The sequence below is a fragment of the Pezoporus wallicus genome, unplaced genomic scaffold, assembly GCF_028554395.1.
Source record: "Pezoporus wallicus isolate ANWC-B61680 ecotype Strahan unplaced genomic scaffold, APGP_CSIRO_Pwel_v1 contig_360, whole genome shotgun sequence".
Lineage (NCBI taxonomy): Eukaryota > Metazoa > Chordata > Aves > Psittaciformes > Psittacidae > Pezoporus > Pezoporus wallicus.
The window spans coordinates 1,423,108-1,445,101 of record NW_026640059.1 but is presented as its reverse complement, the minus strand read 5'-3'; the positions used below and the strand labels follow the sequence as shown (position 1 = coordinate 1,445,101).

Sequence of the window (21,994 nt, the reverse complement as noted above, 5' to 3'; positions counted from 1 at the left end):
CCATATCCCATTACAGTTTTCCTCAGGTGTAGCAAATTGAACAAAGTTCACAAGGTTGAGAATACCAACCCTTCTCATTTAAAATGGAAATATTTTCACTTATGGTCAAGTCTGGACTGAATGCAAACGGTAAAGTTTTTATAGTTCATTGCCAATGCAATGCACCTTGTAAATCCATCTTTAGCATAGCAAGAAAAGAAAAACAAAAAGAAGGAGAAAATATTGTTCATCAAGCTAAGGTCAGAGCAATACAGCATTAATAAAGAAAAGAAACATTTGCTTGAGCTGCATTTTAAACAAAAGAAGATGACAAGGCTATTATATTACAACTACATCACAACTCAATGACATATGTGCATTGACTTGCTGGTTTCAGTCCAGCTCCTAGGGGAGAATGGTTTTGTTTGGTGGACATCTACTACAAATGGCAGCATCCGGAGCTTTGAGTGGATGGAAAGACTGCACTTCCTCCATCTCAGAGATGGTCCTTTTCATGATATTTGAAAGACACAGATGAGGTGTTTTAAGTAAACTTTTGCATTTATTTATTCTATGAATGAAATCAGTGTTTGTAGCTTGATACTTTTCATGAATATGAAATCACTTTGAGAAAAAGACTATTTCTATGGAACTACATATGAAAGTTAAAAGAGAGCTACTGATGAGCTGTTGAAACAAGATTACATGTCCATAATTTGGAAGCAATGATTGTGCTAAATTTAAATAATTCTAACGGGTTTAAAGACTTTCAGAATGAATGGCAAATTGATAATAAGCAATTTCATTTTGATAGCATTACAATGCCAGGGATTCTTCCAAATCAATTCCTATTTCCTCCACAAAAGAGGTTTGCAGATAATAATTTCAGAAAACACATCTTTACTGTCAGAGCTGATCTGAAATTGGATCAGCTCACCTTCTTCAATTGCTATTTTCCAATGAACTACAAAGCAGTGTAACTGTTATATAGCTGTACAGTGGGATTTTACCAGGGGCCTTGGGAAGAAACAATGGGACTGCTGTTTGGCCTGTGCATGTGAAGTGCACAATATGCAGTCTGGAATCCTATTGTTTTTAAGGACAATGCTGACTGAAACAGGTATTTCAGAGAATCCTAGAAAATAAGCCAGAAGTAAACCAACTTTTATCTATGAAGGTCAAAAGCTTAAGAGGTAGTACTACCCTTCAGCATGACTCCTAAAGAAGCAAGGCTGTATAATATCAGATTTGGTCTGTCAGACCTCTTATTCCTTTCAAAACTACACTTGTTAGAGGCTGAAGTGTTCCAGGGGTGAATCTTTTAAAAGCTCTGACACAGCCCTTCATCTGCTGACACAAATCATGTGATATCACCAGCAGTCTTTGATGCAGTGACAGCAATGTATCATTTGTGACTTCAGAAGCTGCTGCATAGCAGAGAGGAGACAACAAAGTCATGTCATGTAAGAAGGCAACATTAGCATCTAAACAAGAGAAAAAGCAAATAGCAAAAGGCATCAAGAGAATAAGAATGAGCAACACTAGAGGAAAAAGCATCATCAAAACTTGTTTCTGGTAATTACACGGGCACATGAATTTTACTAAGATTACATCAGAAGCTCTCCTACATTTGCCAGAAATTGTCAACCCTTTTTTTTCCATATCTTTCCTTGCTTCCTACAGATTTCCATAAAGGCTTCAGCAAAACAAGTTCCTTTTGAATTTGCCTTCATGAATGACCCAAACAAGCCTGTAGTGGTTACTATGCCATGCTGTTTGCAGATGGTCCCAGACCAGCTGAACTGCTCATAAGCATGTTACTTTGCACTGCAGTTTTAGCAACTTCACTGCAGTATAAACCACACATCCCCAGTGGCTATTCTTCAAGAAAGGAAAGGCAATTGCTTGGAACACAATGAAAATGATATTGGACATCAAAGACTGGGAGAACTTCCTGAATCCTACGTAGGGCCATCAGTGGGAGATCTTATGGTATAGTAAGGGGGAATCACTGCTCTCCAAAATCATATGTTTATAAATCATCACCTAATACAAGCTACAAATATTTTTCTAGAATAACAAGTGGTTAAAGAGACAAAGTAGTTGCTCAGACAACTGCTTCAGCACTCTGATACCAGCTCTCTGCTCAGTTCCTGAGTTTGCTGATCTCATGGCACATCTATCAACACCATCACTCAGGCTTTGCTCTTCTACTAAAAGCTGAACAAGGAACATAATCTACAAAAGTTAGATGGCTAAAATCACTTTTTATTCTTTTCAAATTGAAAAGTGTTTTTTCAAGAACAATGAGAAAAAATGAGAGGAATGGATAAGTAGTAATGGACTCTGAGCACTTCCACCCAATAGCAATGCAGGAAGAGTTTCTGGCTTGTTAGTTTAGGAGAATAAGTTGTTTTACATAGGTTCCAGTTGCCTTGAAGAGAGCAAAATAAACCTCATAAATTGTAAAATAAATCTCATAACTGTACTACACAGGGCAGAATATTTTGGTTTAGTAATACAGGTTTTTTTCTGACTGAAAAGAAAAACAAACCAAAACAAAAATAACTCAACTTCTAGAAGATTCTGCCCAGCTCTGTTTGTGATTTTCATTCCTTCCATATAAAGTTCAGGCTAAGCAAAATATTGAAGATTTGTGTTTCACTGCTGAAATGAGTAAGACTCATTAAAAGCACTTCACCAGGCTTTCCCACTATTGGGTCTGGCAACAGCAAAGAGGCATACTGAAAATCCAGACACCACTTGAGTGCACAATGAAGATTTTTCAAAGCAAGAAGAGCACTTAACAGGCAGTGGTGCTCAGTAAGATAACTGCAGTTCTCTCCCAGCTGTACCACTGACGTACTGCAAGTCTTCAGGATGGTTACCTTTTACTCTCCCTTTTTCAATTTATATTGCCATGCTTTGGCCCATTAACTTGCATTCTGTAATGGTATATCTACAGATAAAATGAGTCAGGGCCTCCTGTAGTGGATACAATAGGTAATAATGACTTTGCAGGGTACAGGTAAGTATTAGATGGCACATGAAAGAGTAGATAAATGACACATCAATAGGAATTCTCTTCCTTAAAAATCTGTCTGGTCAGTATATCTGATAATAGAGGACAGATTTTGAGTTTCACACATCCCCGTTGATTCTTTTGTTTGGAAATCCAGAGTGTTATTGCAGTATTATGCCATCACAGGCAATAAGTAAATTCACTGAAGCAAATGGCATTAGAATAGACCAAAATGACAATACTTACTAGCTACCATTGAAAGAAGGTAATATTTTTATCAAGATAAAATCCCAATTCCTAATGCTACTGGTATACTATGATATTAGGAGTCTTCTAAGTCATATTTTTAGGAACAAAATGCATATGCTATTGAGATTGGAATGCAACATTTCTTCTTTGCCTGTGCAGAAAGCAGTTTAGGGAGGTATAAAGGCTCTAGTGAGAGGGGATGGAAAAGGCAGCAGTACCATGGTTTTAAGTTACCCTCTTTTCAATCTCTGCAATCACTTTCCAACCCTTGATTTCCAAGTCATGTTTTCTATCAAAACCTGGTTGGACCCATGATTGGGAATAGTTACTTCCACAGTATGGGTCTGCTAAAGTGCTGGGAGTGCTGAATGGAAACTGAAGAAAAAAGTGAAGAACACCTGCGATGTTATATTGAAAGGCTGGTGAAAGAGGGGGAGAGAAAGAAGTGGTATGTGGCAAATTTAAAAGCTAACAATACAAAAAAGGTAACAGCCTCTCAATGAGCAAGAAATTTATGTGTAGTATTCTTATTGGAACTAATAAGAACGACATACAAAGAGACAAAACAGCAGACTTCAGATTGCTTAGCAATTACCACTGCTTCTTCTCAAGGTCTGTAAACTAGTTGTGCCTAGAAATTTAAAGATAAATGGTATTGATTTAAGCACATCACTAATAGTACCTTCACTGTAGCAATTGGATTTCACCCAAAATTCTGTTGCACCTAAATTATTCTGTCATACTGGCTGCTCCTGTAAAAATGCAAATTTGTCTTCTAAAAGCAGGATATATTGTGCCAAGTATCTCCATAGCATTTATGAACAAAAATATTTTATTAAAAATGTCTGGATATTTTCAAATAGTATTTCAATGGGCTGTCAAATTAATAGTAAAAACCAAAAAAGTCATAATTCAGAGCTGTAAGAAGCTGTGCTATAGCTATGGACGGTTGAAACCCACCAGCATATAAGAACACAAATTTGGAAGGAATACAACCCATTTCAATTGTTTTCTATGGCTGAAATGTGAAATATGCGTTATTTAAACAAAGAAACAGAGTGCCTACATGGGGCAAGGGGAGGAATTTCCATGAGCAGTTATTTCAATTATTCACCTGTTTAATCAGAAGACTGCCGTTCTGCTTGAAGAACAGTACACACGCACCAAGGACCTATATCCCTACAGTGCTGTAAATGGAGAGTGTTCCACTCCTCTGAGTACAGTTACTCTGTTGTGTAGTAGCAAAATTCAGAGCATTCAATAGAAGGGTCAAACAAAGCAGCTACTAAAATCTATGGAACCTTTAGCACAGGATGAGGCTGCAGCTACGATAACAGTTCAAGAGGATTCAACATTAAATTTGAATTGACAATAACAAAGTACAGATTGAAAAGCAATTCTCTCAAAAGCTGCATGTAGTTAAGGCAAAGAGCTGATGCATCAAGATCATGTGGGATAAGCAGTAACTAACTACCATACTTATCTTAATTCAGCAAGCCTCCCCACTTAGAGGTCTGAGTTCTTTTAATCAGAGCTCAGTGTTTGTAGCTGTCTAGTCGATTTACAGTTTATACTATTTTAACAGCTTTAAATGGTTTCCAGTATTGTGGAAACATTCTCGCTGGCTAGAACTGACAAGCTTGTCACCCTTCCTCCAACTTCAGGCATTCAGTAATCACAGTTTTGGGGAAGAAATGCTATAGTGTATAGTAAGAACAGGTGCAGAGAAGAGCATTAATATTTGTTCATCAGGAGCAGTTACTACTGCATACATCATAGAGAAAGATGCAGAAAGAATAAAACATTATCACAAGACACTTTAACAACTTAAGGGAAACTCCTGTACAAAGTCAAAATCCTTTAAAAAAATATTATAAAGAGGCAAAATCAAATACCATAGACCAGAGCTTCAACCACATTAGTGGATCAACAGCTTTTTTGTGGTATTTCAAATCTAGTTTTACTGTCTCTAAAGGATCCTTAAAAGGACTTTTTAAGTTAGCTTTCCTAGCTCTAGCTAACTGTACAGAGCAAAGAATTGATTACATTCCTACATAAATGCCTCTAATAACTCCTTAGAATGAGCTGTGGCATTTTTCCACTAATTGTAGAAATAAGTAATGGTCACCTTGAGCCTGTGTTATTAATCTGTGTGCCAATTTTAAAAGATTTCAGTTGTGAAAAAATACAAGGCAGTATTTACTGTAGAGCACACACTGCACCAATAAAAATAAAATCCCAATTGTGAACTGGAAAAATAAAATGTAATTTTTATCACACAACTGTATTATCACGAAAGATACAAAATCCTGTGTTAGCTCCCCAAAGAATAGGGGATTAACCTGAGTTCAGCTTTCCTTGCACAAATTCTCAGGCAGCAGAAACCATAAGAAATTGTGTTCCAAAGATCATAACTCTCCAAGGGAGAGATATTAACACAAGTAGATTTGGATTATAGCTATATATTTTATCCATTTCAACAATGTGAAAAGAAGGAATAGCTTCAATTATGCTTTTCTGCTGAGTCACTCCACAGCAAACATATTCTACTCAACCTCATTTCAATTTTTTCTTGAAGATGCAAGAATAAGAACATCAAAACAAAATAAAGCACAAGAACTTGAACAAAATTGCAAATTCCAGATGGAGATGCACCTCCTGTGATTAAGATCTTTTGAAAAATACTATTGTACCTTGCACCTTTATTCTTCGTTTTCCCTACAGGCCTGGTCCCAGTTGCTGGTTGCCCACATTCTTGTTGTGAGGAAACTTGACATTTTTAAAATGTTGTCAGTCACCTGGAAAAAAACTAAGATTTTTTCTGGTTTTTCACAGATATCACGGAAGCTTTTTCTACTCACAGCTAGATGGCTGGGACAACCAGGAAAGGTATGACACTGCAGTTTCATACTCCTGCTTTTGGTTATATCCCAGATTCCATGTCCTCACTGCTAGGATGACAGCTGTGTTGAGATGACCAACTTTCAAAATTTCCTATTGAAATCCCTCCATTTTATATAAATAAATGTGGAGAAAACAGAACTTGAACCTACTTATGGCTACCTATGGAAGATTAATGACTTATTAATTGAGCAGGATTAATGACTCAATTAATGACTGATTAATTGAGCAGTAAGTAATGAAAATTTTGTCTAAACTTAGGTGCTGTCAGCACAAGCCCAGGTTTGCAAAATCAACATTTTATAATAAAAATTAAAAAAGCTACTGGCAAATTTATATGTGGCTTTCTCCATTACATTACCACCACTCACCTCTACATTCTGCTGGAGCTGAATCAGGTCCAGAATCAGCATAGGGATAGCTAGGATTGGCATGAAGACTATATGGAAAGAAAAGAAAAATGAAAGAGAAAAAAAAAGAAAAAACATTGCTGTATTTATAAATCCTCCACAGGTTCCATGCCAACAGATACAACTGGGCCTCCAGGAAAGCCAGTTATTTTCCAACCTGGGAAATGCCTTTCCATAGTGAAAATCCTCATACAGTCTTCATGCAAAATTCCTGTAAAAAAAAAAACAAACAACAAAACAACACAAAAAAACGAAACCCACAAAAAAGGACCCCAAAACATGGTGGGGGATAAGTGGGAAACTATACTGCTGTGTGATAGATGTTCAGGTACCATATTTTGTCATCTGCCTTCCTTGAGTGCAGTTTCATAATGAGTGTTAACAGGCCAGCTTTAAACACTAAGGAGTACATTTGCAACGTAATGTGTAGAGATTTGACTGGACAATTTCCCATTAACACTAATGCGTGCTGCATGGCTAAATCCCTAAACACCATGTCGAAAATTTAGTTTCAAAAGTGCCCATTATGTTTGGGTGTTGGATGTTTTTTAAACAGTTGTTAGTCTATTAAACATTCATTGCTCTCACACTAGTCTAGTTCTAGAACTAAAAACTAGTTCTGTATTTATTTAGTCAGTTAATCACAAGATACATTTTGCAACAAATTCACATACTAAATGGAATTTTTAAAATGAATCTTTAGAGCTGGCACTGATTAATGTCTTCATAATACCTCATCTAAAGATCTACTCAAATGCTAAAAGCATAAGATAAATCTATAATCAAAAATTTCCTTAAAAAGGGGCAATGCTTTTTTTTTTTTACAAACACTATAGATACTAACTTTAACATGACATTTTTACAATTTTTATACAATTAAAGACAAAGTGAGTGAATGCGTATTTGTATTTGTTGTTTGTTTTTTATTTTCCCTAGTTAGGCATTCAAAACATTAATAAGGAAAAATCTCAAAGACTTTCACATATGTGAATGCACATAAAACCAGGTAGAATACAGAAGTAAAAATTGAAGCATCAAGCAAGATAATGATTATAAGCAAGTTCTGAGAGACAGCAATGTAAGCATTAAAAAATAAAGCATGAAAACAAGTTAGTTCCTTACCTATCACGCTATCTGGCTTGTAAATCATGAGATTTTAAATGAAATGTAGCATAATCTATGCATGAATGGGATAATGTAATTGTAATATGAAAAGGCACACAGCATTGGATCAGTCTTTCTGCTAGTTACATTTGTTAAGGAAAACAAAGAAGAGTTATCTGGGTGTATACTGGGCGAGGGGAGACGAGCAACAAAAATTCTCAAATGTATTTTGTAAACTGATATGAAATGCTGTCTGTAGACAATGGGTGAGTTTAAATCCCTACTGTGTGGCTGAGATTTGTAAGTGGACATGAACAAACTGTGTCCCCTTGATTTACAACAGTTTGATCATTCTTAGTGGCTTTCAAAAGTGGAAGCTTGCCATTAAAGACAAGCATTTAATTCTTCAAAAAGCCCAATTTCTTCTTACGAGCCAATAAAGTACTTCCTCTTGCAACAGCAGGTAAGTACTGAAGGTATCCTTAAACACCTAACCCCAATGTGCTAAAGACACTTTATAATCTTTAAACTATGTACAATACCACTTCCTCCCTGGTACCAGGACGTTGTAAAATGTCTAATTAGTCTGATAATAGTGCTGACACCACAGCACATAAAAGAGGACTTTTAATTTACAAGAGAAAACTCTGGATGTCCTAATTTTTTGCCTTTAATTAGACTGTAATACATAGTTCCATGAGACTGCAGATGAATATTCCATTAATTTGGCTGTTAACCAACAAACGAGGTACCAGTTTAGGTACCAAGTAGATATGTGAGCCTTTTTTGAAAGCAATACTGCAATATTTTGATTTGATTTTTAATACACACTATCTCATGGATTATTTAACTCTCTAATGATGTAGAAAGAAATATTAAAACCAATATTTTAAATGTCAGGTAAATGATCCAGTTTAAGCAAAAAAGAGGACTTTTCTGTTGATTTTCTTGTGAAGGTACCAATAAATGCCTAGATTTGGGGAATTATTTTGTGATGTTTAGGTTTTATATTGGTGCAATAATTGCGCGCAGTAGGGTACTGCACCTAGCTATGAAATTCATTTAAAAATGAAATAAGAGGCATGATAAAAAATACAGAAAGGTCAGTTACCCCAAAGGAAATATAAATAATTTTGAAAGTAAAAGTGTTTCTGTGGCAACATGAACTTTAATAAGTCAAAATTTGCAATACTAGTAAGCTATACTCCAATGACAGGTAAATGCATGTGTCTGAATAAGAGGAACAGTGGAAATCATAGTCATAGAGCTGTCTAATGAAATCAGAGGAAGGGAGCAACACATGTCTGAGCACTTAATAAAAATCATCATCTAGCTCACAATGTGTAACAAAAGCCCTAAAATAAGGGGAAATCTGCTTTGTGATACATAGCATGTCATTTGACATGAGTACTTGCCTTAACCATTATCTGTTCCAAACAGGACAAAGAGATGGGCCAGCCTGCTAGGTCCTCCTTTTTTATGTCAGCACCTGTGGAAATGGCAAGGAGTTGGTTGCTGCCCTCCTCTAATTCTCTTCCCAAACAGGAGCTTCAGGGAAGCTCTTTATGCAGCCCACTGTAATGAACACAAGACAGACAATATAGTAAAGCTTCTGAGGAAGCTATCTACCACTGGAGAAGTACAAAGAATACGTAGGGTCTGCCAAAAGCTATCTGAAGACACAAGTTGAGGAACAGAAGTAAAATAACCTGCCTCTTCTGTAAAAAGTGGACAGACATCAGGAAACAGAATGTCTGCCCTGTAAGTGGTAAATAAAACATCCAACAATTTTGATTTAAAATTCAATGGATCTACATAATAATTCCATGTTAAATTGTGATGTTCTCTTACATAAAAAAAAAAACAAAAACAGAATATCAGAAAATATTTTTCTTGCCTTCTTTGGAAATGTCAACTCAGCACTCAAACAAAAGAAATTGTGGCCCTCTGGCCAGCCTGTACAATCAGGGTGTTCCATCCGTATGGATTTAAGGTTTCTGCACAGCAGTTCACTACCCACTTTATCTCAAAAGCAACTTCTGCCAACTGTGTGAGAAAACTGCACTACAATGTTAAGAGATGGAAGAAATAACAGGATGCTGCACAGCAGGGAATCAAGCCCATCTTTACCTCAGTCACAGCTATTCTCCATGTGTGTATTCATATTTTGACCTACAGAGATTTCAAAGTAAAGCTTAAGGTCACAGAAGTAACCAGCATCTTTGCTATTGATACAGGCAGATGTCTTCAACATGAGTTCTCTCCAACTACAGACTGATGAAGCCCAATCCAGACTAGAAGGAATATTAAAAACTAAATGTAGCGGGCCTTATATTTCAGTGTACATATTACTACCTGGGTAACACTTCCTTTACAATTGTTGTTCCAGAAGTTAGGAAAAATCTTTGGGCTTTTAATAACTGAAAACCACACTTTTCTAGTCTATAAGACTTAATTAAAAATTTAGAAAGCTCATAATGATCACCTATTCATTTCACTGGAGAATGCTGGAAAAGAGACAGGAGAGGATTAAATATAAATAAATTACAATAACAACAAAACCTATTCCAAGTATGATGACTGCGTTCATGGCTAACACCAGAATTCCAGTATGCATTATATTCTACAAGGATGAGTATAAAACCTTCTCCATCCCATATTACCAGACACGTGATGCATTTTAATACTAATCTGTGCTTTGTTTATATCTGGAGACACCTCCATAGTGGTGGTAAGCCTAGGTTAAAAGAACATTGCCAAACTAGTGGGCTCAAAGAAGAAAAATAGAAATAATCAAAGGGAAAGCTTCAAACATGATGAGAGACTGACTAGAAGTGCTTCTTTTGGACATGAGAAGACTTGGCAAGGTCTGAAAGAAGTACAGAAAGGTAAAGAATGGTATAGAAAAGTTTTTTTTTGAGAATGCCTGCATTGCTTATATTGGTATAGAATAGCATTAAATGAAAATTAAAAAAAAAAAGTGAGGAACATGGTTAAAAAGGGTTTGTTTTTTTTTATCCCACAACACATTATGGAAGTTACCAACATCAAAACCTGAAGATTAAATATATGGTTCCAAAAGCATTCAAAGGGTTCACAAAATATGTGCAGCAATGACAGTTCCCATTTCAGAATTAAAACTCCAACTATCGAAGGCCAGAATGAGACCTATGTAAAGGCAAATCATTCTATTAAAAACTAAGTGACTTTCATGTATCATTGGACATTTGCATTTAAGACATATGAAGAAAGGCTTTAAAATGGAGCATTAATAATTCTTCAGCTGAGACTAGTGAGTAAAATTCTGGAAAATGCTTCATGAGATAGTCCAGCTAAAGATGTTCCCAGAGAGACAAACAAAAATTACTAGCAGTTTTAAAAGCATGACCCATGAGAAAAGAATGGAGGCCGTTTAAGCTGCAGAAGAGAAGCACAGAGGACATGACCATATTCTTCAATACATAAGTTATTGTAAAGAGGATATTGCTCATCTGTGGTAGGCAGGATGAGCAAAAATGGGCTTGAATTGCTGCAAGAAATAAGAAAAGCTTTGAATGTATAGAAAATGAAGTGCTTGAATAAATTTCCAAGGAAGTTGTAGTGTTTCTTTCATTGGAAGTCTTGAAAATGGCTTGGGAAGTATATGCAAGAGATGAGATAGCTGGAGTTACCTCAGGACAATCTCAAAACTTCTCTTATTTTGTACAATTTTATATATTCTGAATATAAACAATAAGGATAGTGCTTTATTTAAAAAATATCAGCATTCTAGGTCACATGACTAAAAACCTTATAGCTCGTTTCTGTCCGTGCTACCATCCCGTCCACTAACTATTGAGGCAAAAAACTAATACCCTCTCTACTTCTGCTACTTTAATTTACAATGTTGATTATATATGAGTAATATAAATGTTTATTCCAAACAGTTTTCAGACCAGGCAGACTCTTCAAAGAGACACAAAATAAGGCTATCTAGATTTTTACCCTAAAGCTGCCTTTTCTGCAGAGATGCGGTCTTAAATCGGCTACTGGTACCCAGGTTTTACTTTTAAATGAAGGTAGATTGTTAACAGACATTCCAGAGAAAAACATCTAACAAAAGACAACCATCTCTTTCTGCTTGGCTGTCAGCCCCAGCATTGCCAGAAACAGTAAGAATGGAAACCAGAGCTTTGGGCAAGGTGTCTACATGGGGTAAAATGAACAGGGTGGGTGGCAGAATATTCCAGCCCAGACCCAACTCTGATCTTCTAAATACTCTGATTAGAAGAAGGAGTTCTGTAAAAGACTCATTCAGATTCACCTGGAATGAAAGTGCCACCACTGAGCCAATTTAAAATGAGAATCACGCTTCATCTTTCTTGTCTCAGTAGAAGCATGGAGAATCCAGAAAACAACTTGTCTCCACAATCCTCTTTCTTCTCTCGTACTTAAATGCACAACTTAGAGTACAATCCCAGACAGTCTCAAACCATAATGATTTTGTTTAGCAAAAGTAGTAAACAAGGTGAATTTCATGAGGCCACAAGTTTTGTTCAATAAAGATATGCAAGCCATAAGCTCGATTTTTCTCTTTCACATTCTTTTAGATGTGGATGAACCAGTTTGTGTGTCATTGGTGAAAGGATACAGGCATTGTTTGCTCTAATACCCTGACAGTATTCCCTGAGAGACTGGCCTTTTTCACTCTTTTCTTCTTCCTCAAGAACTGAAGTCTCATTTCTCATAAGAGAGATCAAGAGGGCAGACACAGTTATCTCTCAGGTACTATAGCTCATCATTGTGTAGTTCTCTGCAGAGACTTAAGGTTAGTTATCATAGCCAAAAAGAAATAAGAAGACATTTCACTCAGAGCAAAGTGCAATCTGCAAACAAGCTGTTTTCTGCTTATCTTAAGTTTCTATGTGGTCTCACATCTCATTCAGCTTGCCATCCAGAGCAAGCATCCAAAGCTTTTCAGCAGTTTAAAGCTATGTACTGGCAGTATACTAAAGAAACAGACATATTTATTGGATTTTGGTGCTGGCAATTTTTTTCATTTTGCCTTGCATTTACATCTAGGCAATGTTGTTAACTCTTTCAGCTAGGGATTTTATTCTACTACCTAAATAAAAAGACAACAAAAGTATTCTTATCTCTTTTCAGACAGACACTATATTCAGAATTTTCTAAGAGGTTTAAAGGAAAGAAGATGACAAAAGGACAGCTAATAACAGACTTCCCTCTACAGACAAGGAGAAGGGACAGCTCACTCCCAAGGCAGATGAGCCCTGGAGCAGGTTGGAAGCCTCACATTTCAGGAGTGACCTACAGATATTACATGCTGAGAAGTGAGCCATCAGGTATGGTACACTCGGTACCAGAATAGTTCTAAGCTTTTTCACATATTAGCTTTCTAAAAGTAGTAAGGAAAATACACTTTATCCACAACTTAGAGCACTCTTTTGCTGTCAAAATACACTCACTTTCTCTGCTGTGGTTGGGGTTTCTGTTTGGGATTTTTCTTTTTTTTTTTTTTTAGTCATTGTCCTGAACCGCATAGATGGGGGCCATCCTCACTTCCTTTCCTGTCCAGACAGGGGCCTCTGTGGCCATTCTCCAAGAAAGGAGCAAAACATGGTTTAACTCTCAAGCTAGGGAAGTAAGGAGCCTTGCTTTTTCTTCCTTTATCTTTTTCTTTGCTTGTTGGGTAAGTACTCTGCTTCTTAGGCCCTTATATAAGAAATTAGTCACATTCTCATCCGTAGCAGCCACACTCATGTTTTTCTGAGGCAGTCTATATTTATATGTGTGTTACCCATGGTCTGAATGGAATCTCCCCCGGATCAGCCCTGACATCCACTCGTTTCTGAACTGTGTTGCTGCTGCACAACTGCTTAGGACAGGATACTTTTAAATATGACAAAAAGCAGAAAAGGAGCCACTGAGAAGAATTTAAAACAACAAAACGTATCTGGAAAATGAGTATAAGACCTTCCTAGGGCTCTCCCAATAAAGGCTAACTTTTGATTTATTGTGGGTGTTTTGTTTGTGGTTTGTTGGTTTGGGTTTTTTGGACCATCTAACTTACATTAGGAAGTAATGTCCTAATTTCTGAAGGAGTCTTTTATACTGCTTAGAAACTCTCAGCTTCATGATTCACTTGATCATTACACAAAGGTGGCTTCAATGCCCTTATGTTTCCATTGTTTTGCATGTGGCTATTCATTACAGCAGAAGAAATTATGAAACTCCTAGAAGACATTATAATTTTTATATCTAGTAAACCTGATGAGTTTTCTATGAGCAGGATGCATGAAAAGATGCATATGACAACTGGATTACAGGAAAGAAATAAAAATACGGAGAAGCAGGAGAGGACAAAGAAAGGTGAGGATATTTCACATACTAATATAAAAATGAAGGTAGAACAGCTATTTTTTGTTTATGGAGGCTACAGCTCTCCTCTGAACTCATTAATGATTTATTGCATTGTCGTGGTTTAAACCCAGTCGGGCAACTTGTTCACTCACTCCCAGTGAGTGGTGCCGGCCTGACAATAACTGACAACCCCGCACCCCCCCACCGGGGCTCTCCCCTTCCCCGCTCCCAGAGGAACGGGAAGGAGGATCGAAAGGGTGCAACTCCTACGGGTTGAGACAAGAGCAGTCCAGCAACCAATGTACAACACAAATCACCACCACTACCACCAACTACAACAATGATAAGAGAAAATAACAAGGGAAGAGAATACGATACCACCAGCCAAGAAACGAGTCCCACCCGGAAGCCCGTGTCCTTCCGGCTAACTCCCAGTTACCCCCCACCCCGGGCATGACGTGCTGTGGTATGGAATACCTCCTTGGCTAGCCTGGGTCAGGCGCCCCGTCTCTGCTTCCTCACCGCTTCCTCTCCTCCCTGGCAGAGCATGAGCCTCACAAACTCCTTGGTCAGGGTAAACATCACTTAGTGACAACCGAAAACATCGGTTTCACCAACATTGTTCCCAGGCTGGAAGTCAAAACACAGCACTGCACCAGCTACCACAAAGGAAAAACATGACTGCTACTGCTGAACCCAGGACATTATCCACCCCTTATTCCATACCGTTTACATCATGCTCAGATCCCACATTTTCAATACACCATCGCTCTCCCACGTATATACATACATATACACACAGACCAAGAAAAAGAGATCATTTTCTTAGTGCATGGACCAATCCCTATAATGCTGCCGAGTCCATTCAGTCCATGATGTCAGGTTCCATCTCTTGTAACAATCTTTCAGGGCAGGAAAGGCTGTGTGCAGTACTGGATCGTTGCCTGCTGATGCTGGTCGTTCCTTTACTGCAGAACTCACCTAGTTCTATCAAAGTTCATTCTCTGTTGGGAGGATGGTTGGAGGGAAGTCAGGGCTAGTAGCTGGTGACCTGGAGACACCTAATTGATGAGCTATAAAAGTATTACACAGCAGGCAACAGCATACAATTGAGTTCCCTGGCTGTTTTCCCCTAAAATCAAATCCCCTTGAGGTATACATCGGACTTCCCCATCTTCCCGCATTACCCACCAAGTATATCCAGGTCCCTGAGCAAAAGCAATCCCACAAGTGGGTTTGCCTTTACCTGAAGCAGGAATAACCCAGACTGTCTTCCCCAGCAAATTCTTCATATGCACCACGGGAACTTTGTCCCCCTCTACAATATGTAAAAGTTCTGACTGGGCTGGGCCAGCCCTGTTGGCAGATCCTCTGGTGTTGACCAACCAGGTGGCCTTTGGTAAGTGTGTATCCCAATGCTTGAAAGTTCCCCCACCCATTGCTCTCAGTGTAGTTTTTAACAGCCCATTGTACTGTTTGATTTTCCCAGAGGCTGGTGCATGGTAGGGGATGTGATTTACCCACTCAATGCCATGCTCTTTGGCCCAAATATCTGTAAGGTTATTCTGGAAATGAGTCCCATTGTCTGACTCAATTCTCTCTGGGGTGCTGTGTCGCCACAAAATCTGTTTCTCAAGGCCCAGGATAGTGTTCCGGGCAGTGGCACGGGGCACAGCGTATGTTTCCAGCCACCCGGTGGTTGCTTCCACCATGGTAAGCACATGGCGCTTGCCTTGGCGGGTTGGTGGCAGTGTGATATAGTCAATCTGCCAGGCTTCCCCATATTTATACTTCAACCATCGTCCTCCATACCAAAGAGGCTTTAACCGCTTGGCTTGTTTAATTGCAGCACATGTTTCACACTCATGAATAACCTGGGCAATAGTGACCATTGTTAAGTCCACTCCTCGATCACCAGCCCACCTGTATGTTGCATCTCTGCCCTCATGGCCTGAAGTGTCATGGGCCCACCAGGGCACAAATAATTCACCTTTACATTGCCAATATAAGTCCACCTGAGCCGCTTCAATCTTAGCCTCTTTATCCACTTGTTGGCTGTTCTGGTGTTCCTCAGTGGCCCGACTCTTGGGTACATGGGCATCTACATGATGTACCTTCACCACCAGGTTCTGCACCCGGGCAGCAATATCTTTCCACAGTGCAGCAGCCCAGATGGGTTTACCTCTGCGTTGCCAGTTGCTCTGCTTCCATTGCTTCAACCACCCCCACAGGGCATTTGCCACCATCCATGAGTCAGTATAGAGGTAAAGTACTGGCCACTTTTCTTGTTCAGCAATGTCCAGGGACAGCTGGATGGTTTTCACCTGGGCAAACTGACTCGATTCACCCTCTCCGTCAGCAGTTTCTGCAACTTGTCGTCCAGGAATCCATACAGCTGCCTTCCATCTCCGATGCTTTCCCACAATACGGCAAGAGCTATCAGTAAACAAGGCATACTGCTTTTCACTTTCTGACAGTTTATTATATGGTGGGGCCTCTTCAGCGCGCACCGCCTCCTCCTCTGGTGACATTCTGAAATCTTTGCCCTCTGGCCAGTCCATGATGACTTCTAGAATGCCTGGATGACTGAGATTTCCTGTTCGAGTTCGTTGTAATTAGTGCAGCCCATTTACTCCATGTAGCATCAGTTGCATGATGTGTAGAGGAGACCCTGCCTTTGGACATCCAGCCCAGCACGGGCAACCGGGGTGCCAGGAGGAGCACTGCTTCAGTGCCAATCACTTCCGAAGCAGCTCGAACCCCTTCATAGGCTGCCAGTATCTCTTTCTCAGTTGGGGTATAGCTGGCCTCAGATCCTTTGTATCCCCGACTCCAAAAGCCGAGGGGTCGACCTCGAGTCTCCCCTGGAGCTTTCTGCCAGAGGCTCCAGGTAGGACCGTTCTCCCCAGCTGCAGTGTACAGTACATTTTTTACATCTGGTCCGGTCCAGAATGGTCCAAGGGCTACTGCATGAACTATCTCATGTTTAATTTTGCTCAAAGGCTTGTTGTTTCTCAGGGCCCCATTTAAAATCATTCTTCTTCCGGGTCACATGATAGAGAGGGCTTACAATCGAACTGTAATTTGAGATGTGCATTCTCCAGAACCCCACAGCACCCAAAAAAGCTTGCGTTTCTTTCTTATTAGTTGGTGGAGACATTGCTGTTATCTTGTTGATCACATCTGTGGGGATCTGTCTACGTCCATCTTGCCATTTTATTCCCAAAATTGAATCTCCTGTGCAGGTCCCTTGACCTTACTCTGTTTCATGGCAAAACCGGCTTTCAGCAGGATTTGGATTATTTTCCTCCCTTTCTCAAAGACTTCTTCCGCTGTATCGCCCCACACAATAATGTCATCAATGTATTGCAGGTGTTCTGGAGCTTGCCCCTGTTCCAGTGCAGTCTGGATCAGTCCGTGGCAAATGGTAGGGCTGTGTTTCCACCCCTGGGGCAGTCGGTTCCAAGTGAACTGGACACCCCTCCAAGTAAAAGCAAACTGTGGCCTGCACTCTGCTGCCAAAGGAATTGAGAAAAATGCATTGGCAATATCAATCGTGGCATACCACTTGGCTGCCTTTGACTCTAGTTCATACTGAAGTTCTAGCATGTCCGGTACGGCAGCACTCAAGGGTGGTGTGACTTCATTCAGGCCACGATAGTCTACTGTTAGTCTCCATTCTCCATTAGACTTTCGCACTGGCCATATGGGGCTATTAAAGGGTGAGCGGGTCCTGCTGATCACCCCCTGACTCTCCAGTCTACAGATCAGCTGATGGATGGGAATCAGGGAGTCTCGGTTGGTGCGATATTGCCGCCGGTGCACTGTTGTGGTCGCAATTGGCACCTGTTGTCCTTCAACTTTCAGCACCCCACAGCAGAGGGATCTTCTGAGAGACCAGGCAAGGTGGACAGCTGCTCAATTTCCTCAGTCTCCAAAGCAGCAATACCAAAAGCCCACCGGTACCCTTCTGGGTCTTTGAAGTACCCTCTCTTGAGGTAGTCTATGCCGAGGATGCATGAGCCTCTGGACCAGTCACAATAGGGTGCTTTTGCCATTCCCTCCCAGTCAGGCTGATTTCAGCCTCCAGCACAGTCAACTCTTGGGATTCTCCTGTCACTCCAGAAATATAGATGGGTTCCACCCCTTGACAGCTTGATGGCATCAGGGTACACTGTGCACCGGTATCTACTAGAGACTTATACTTCTGTGGGACTGATGTGCCAGGCCATCTGATCCACACAGTCCAGTAAATCCGATTGTCCCCTACCTCCACCTGGCTGGAGGCAGGGCCCCTCTAATGGTCATCACAGCATTGGACACTTAAGTCGTGTTGAAAGGGATTATTCTTTGTTATCACAGGAGCTGGAGTAAAATCAGCTCTTCCATTCCATCTGGGAAACTGCTCACCAGAGACTGAAGCTGTAGCTCTCATGGGACGATCAGTCTTGGCCCTTGCTCCCCTCTTCAGTTCACTCACCCGTTCCTCCAAAGCTGAAGTAGGTTTTCCATCCCACTTTGTCATGTCTTCTCTGTGATCCCACAGGTAAAACCATAGGGTAGCCCGTGGCGTATACCTCCTGTATCTCCTCTCTTGAACAATAGGACGCCTTTTGTTAATAACTGAGACGTGTGTTGGTACACGTGAGGAGCTGGATAAATCAGATAGATTGTCCCTCAATTGTTTGAGGTCCTGGGACAGTTTTTCCACAGCTGAGATGATGGAAGGGGTGAGATTGCCTTCGAACTCTCGGAGTTTATGAACCATTTCATCCACTGTTAGTGGTACTATGTCATTCCAGGTTACTGTTGCCAATGAATGGGCATATGATGACGGTGCATTCCGTGTAAGTTTTCATCACATGGGTCGTGTACATTCAACTTCATCTGGATCTATGGGTGTATCCCTGTTATTCGGCTTGATGTGATAGATCATCTCTACGATGGCCGATTCCCTCAGAGACTGGATGCCTTTGTCTATAGTAGTCCACTTGGCCGAACGACTCGTAACATCATCCTTGTAGGGAAACCTTTCTTTCACAGCTGCCAAGAGCCTCCTCCAAAGGCTGAGGGACTTTTTCTCTCTTGCAATTGCTTTGTCAATTCCCCCTTCTCTAGCAAGTGATCCCAGCTGCTTGGCTTCTGTACCTTCTAGTTTGTGACCATCGGCCCCATTGTCCCAGCATTGGATTAACCAGGTGATGATGTGCTCCCCTGGTTGACGGGTAAAATCTTTTTGCATATTCCTCAGCTCGGTTGAGGTCCGAGGTCGAGAAGTTACCTCTTCTTCTTCTTCTTCGTCATGTGATGATGACTCCTGATCAGATTCTGGACCGGGTGGTGAATTCATTGGTTCTTCATCTCACTTTACCTTTCTTGCCTCCTTTTTGCTTGTTCTCTTGCATACAGGGGCAACCAATATTGGTACGAATTGGTCCTCTGGTTTGGCTGCAGTGATTATCACTGTGGTTTGAGTAGCAACTGTACTTGTTGCTGGGGGTGGTGCAGCTGCTGTGCTTGGAGCTGGGGTAACCACGCTATGTGTTGCAGTCAAAGTTTGAGCAGCTGCTGTACCTGACACTGGGGTAGCTGCACTGTTCATTGCAGCCAAAGTTTGAGTAGCGACTGTTGCTTTGCCCTCAGATCCACCGACATTCTTTTCCTTTTGAAGGTGCTGGATAGTGTTGAACAAGGCCCTGTAAGCATAGGCCAAAACCCAGCACGTTGCCATGATTTGTCCACCTCTGGTATGGCCAGAATGACCACACACCTCATTTAAGTGTTTTACTAATTCTTCTGGATTTTGCAGTTGTTCGGTAGTGAAATTCCAAAGTACTGGAGGGCCCCACTGACCTAGATACTTGCCCATACTATCCCACACAACCCTGCTACTCATGGCTGTCCAGCCTCAGGGAAAATCTCTTGGTCCTCCTACATGGTCGTTTGACCCCAGAGAAGACCCAAACCTGACTCTGCTTAACTCTTGAAATCAGTCGTGGGCAAAACACACTCTGTATGCGTGCTAGCATGGTGATTCCCATCACCATCAGCAAACAAGTCCCAACAGCATTAAAAGGCCATTCAAACACTTCAAAACTCTCAAATGTAAATGGTCTGGGGGGACGACTGGGAGGGTAAAAGGATGTCTCCTTCACAGGTTGAGCACCTGAGAAGGAGAAAAAAGATGTGTAATTGCTAAGCACTTGTATTATATACCTCCCAAAGTATAAAGGTGGTGACCACACTGGGAACATAAGCCAGATCAATTTCATGATCAATGATTCTATTGTATTACAAGTCATTACCATAAAGTACAATGGGACAAAAACCTTAGCCCAAGCCCCACACTTGAAAAACACTAATCCAGCAAATACCAGATGGATGTAAGATACGATATACTGAAACTGTGAGATCAAGAGGAACAACCTTGAGAGCCAATAAATCAGCATTGTGACGAGTGACTACCAATCCAGTCAGATCTGTTCTTATCTCAACCCCTCGTGCCCCACGTTGGGCACCAAAAAGAACTGTCGTGGTTTAAACCCAGTCAGGCAACTTGTTCACTCACTCCCAGTGAGTGGTGCTGGGCTGAGAGCAATCGAGGCACACCCCCCCCCCCCCCCCCCCCAGGGCTCTTTCCTTCCCCGCTCCTGGAGGAACAGGGAGGAGGATCGAAAGGGTGCAACTCCTACGGGTTGAGACAAGAACAGTCCAGCAACCAATGTACAACACAAATCACCACCGCTACCACCAACGACAACAATGATAAGAGAAAATAACAAGGGAAGAGAATACGATACCACCGGCCAAGAAACGAGTCCCACCCGGAAGCCCGTGTCCTTCCGGCTAACTCCCAGTTACCCCCCACCCCGGGCATGACGTGCTGTGGTATGGAATACCTCCTTGGCTAGCCTGGGTCAGGCGCCCCATCTCTGCTTCCTCACCGCTTCCCCTCCTCCCTGGCAGAGCATGAGCCTCACAAAGTCCTTGGTCACGGTAAACATCAGCAACAACTGAAAATATCGGTTTCACCAACATTGTTCCCAGGCTGGAAGTCAAAACACAGCACTGCACCAGCTACCAGGAAGGAGAAACATGACTGCTACTGCTGAACCCAGGACATGCATATTATAGGATTAAAACCAAGTAATGGGTAATATCAGCAAGCCTGAGCAGCTAGCTGGAATTCTAACTCAATCAGGCAGCATTTGAGAAAGCCTCCTCTCTTTGAAAACTCTCTGTTCTTTTCTCAGAAGAAAATCCACAACTCTTTTCCTCCACAGTACTAACTTCCAGCTGTAAATAGTGAGGTACCACAGAGCCTGCACCTAAAAAGCACAGACTCCAGCCAGCAGCCTTGACTGCAGCAAGCCTGTGCTCTGTAGGGCCAAGAGAAAGGTGCTTGAGGTTGGCTTTGGTTACTGGAGACCAGCAGAGCTGATGACAGTTGGGGAAATAATGGAAATAAGTATTCATTGTTGAAAGTTCTGTAATTTAAATAATACTCAGACGGGTCTTTGTTCGTAACTTAAATGCTTCAAATTAGAGGTATACACGTCACTAATGTTCCCACTAGCATCAAGAGGGCATTTGTCAAAGGCTTCAGTGGGAACCATTATTATCCCTTAATGATTTTACCATTACAAGACTTACCTATTTTACTATTGCAAATCATAACCCACAATCAAATCAACAAAATGTGACAAAATCAAGGTGTAGGAGCTCAGGAAGTCTTGGCAATCACCGCTTTTGTCTGCCGGAAATGAAGAGCCCTTCTCTGGTTTCTGTTTCTGCTGTTATGAGTCAGATTGTATTGCAGTATGTTCTGTTAAATCAATCACACTGTAAAATACATTAACACTAATCACTCCAAAAATCTTTTTCATGTAATTTTAGGATGACAATGACACAAAGCAATCAAAGAAAGACCACTGACATATACAGCTAATGCTAGTATATAGTCTTTCAG

General features: G+C 40.7%; 1 long non-coding RNA gene across 1 annotated transcript; it reads right to left on the bottom strand.

Moving 5' to 3' along the window:
* Window positions 1-3,798: 3,798 nt before the first annotated feature.
* Window positions 3,799-21,993, bottom strand: LOC130603450 (uncharacterized). The gene is made up of 3 exons (XR_008973176.1): window positions 21,679-21,993; window positions 6,523-6,590; window positions 3,799-3,881 (listed from the first exon to the last, which is right to left on the bottom strand). It is a non-coding gene; the product is annotated as an uncharacterized LOC130603450 (long non-coding RNA).
* Between the last annotated feature and the right edge of the window lies 1 nt (window position 21,994).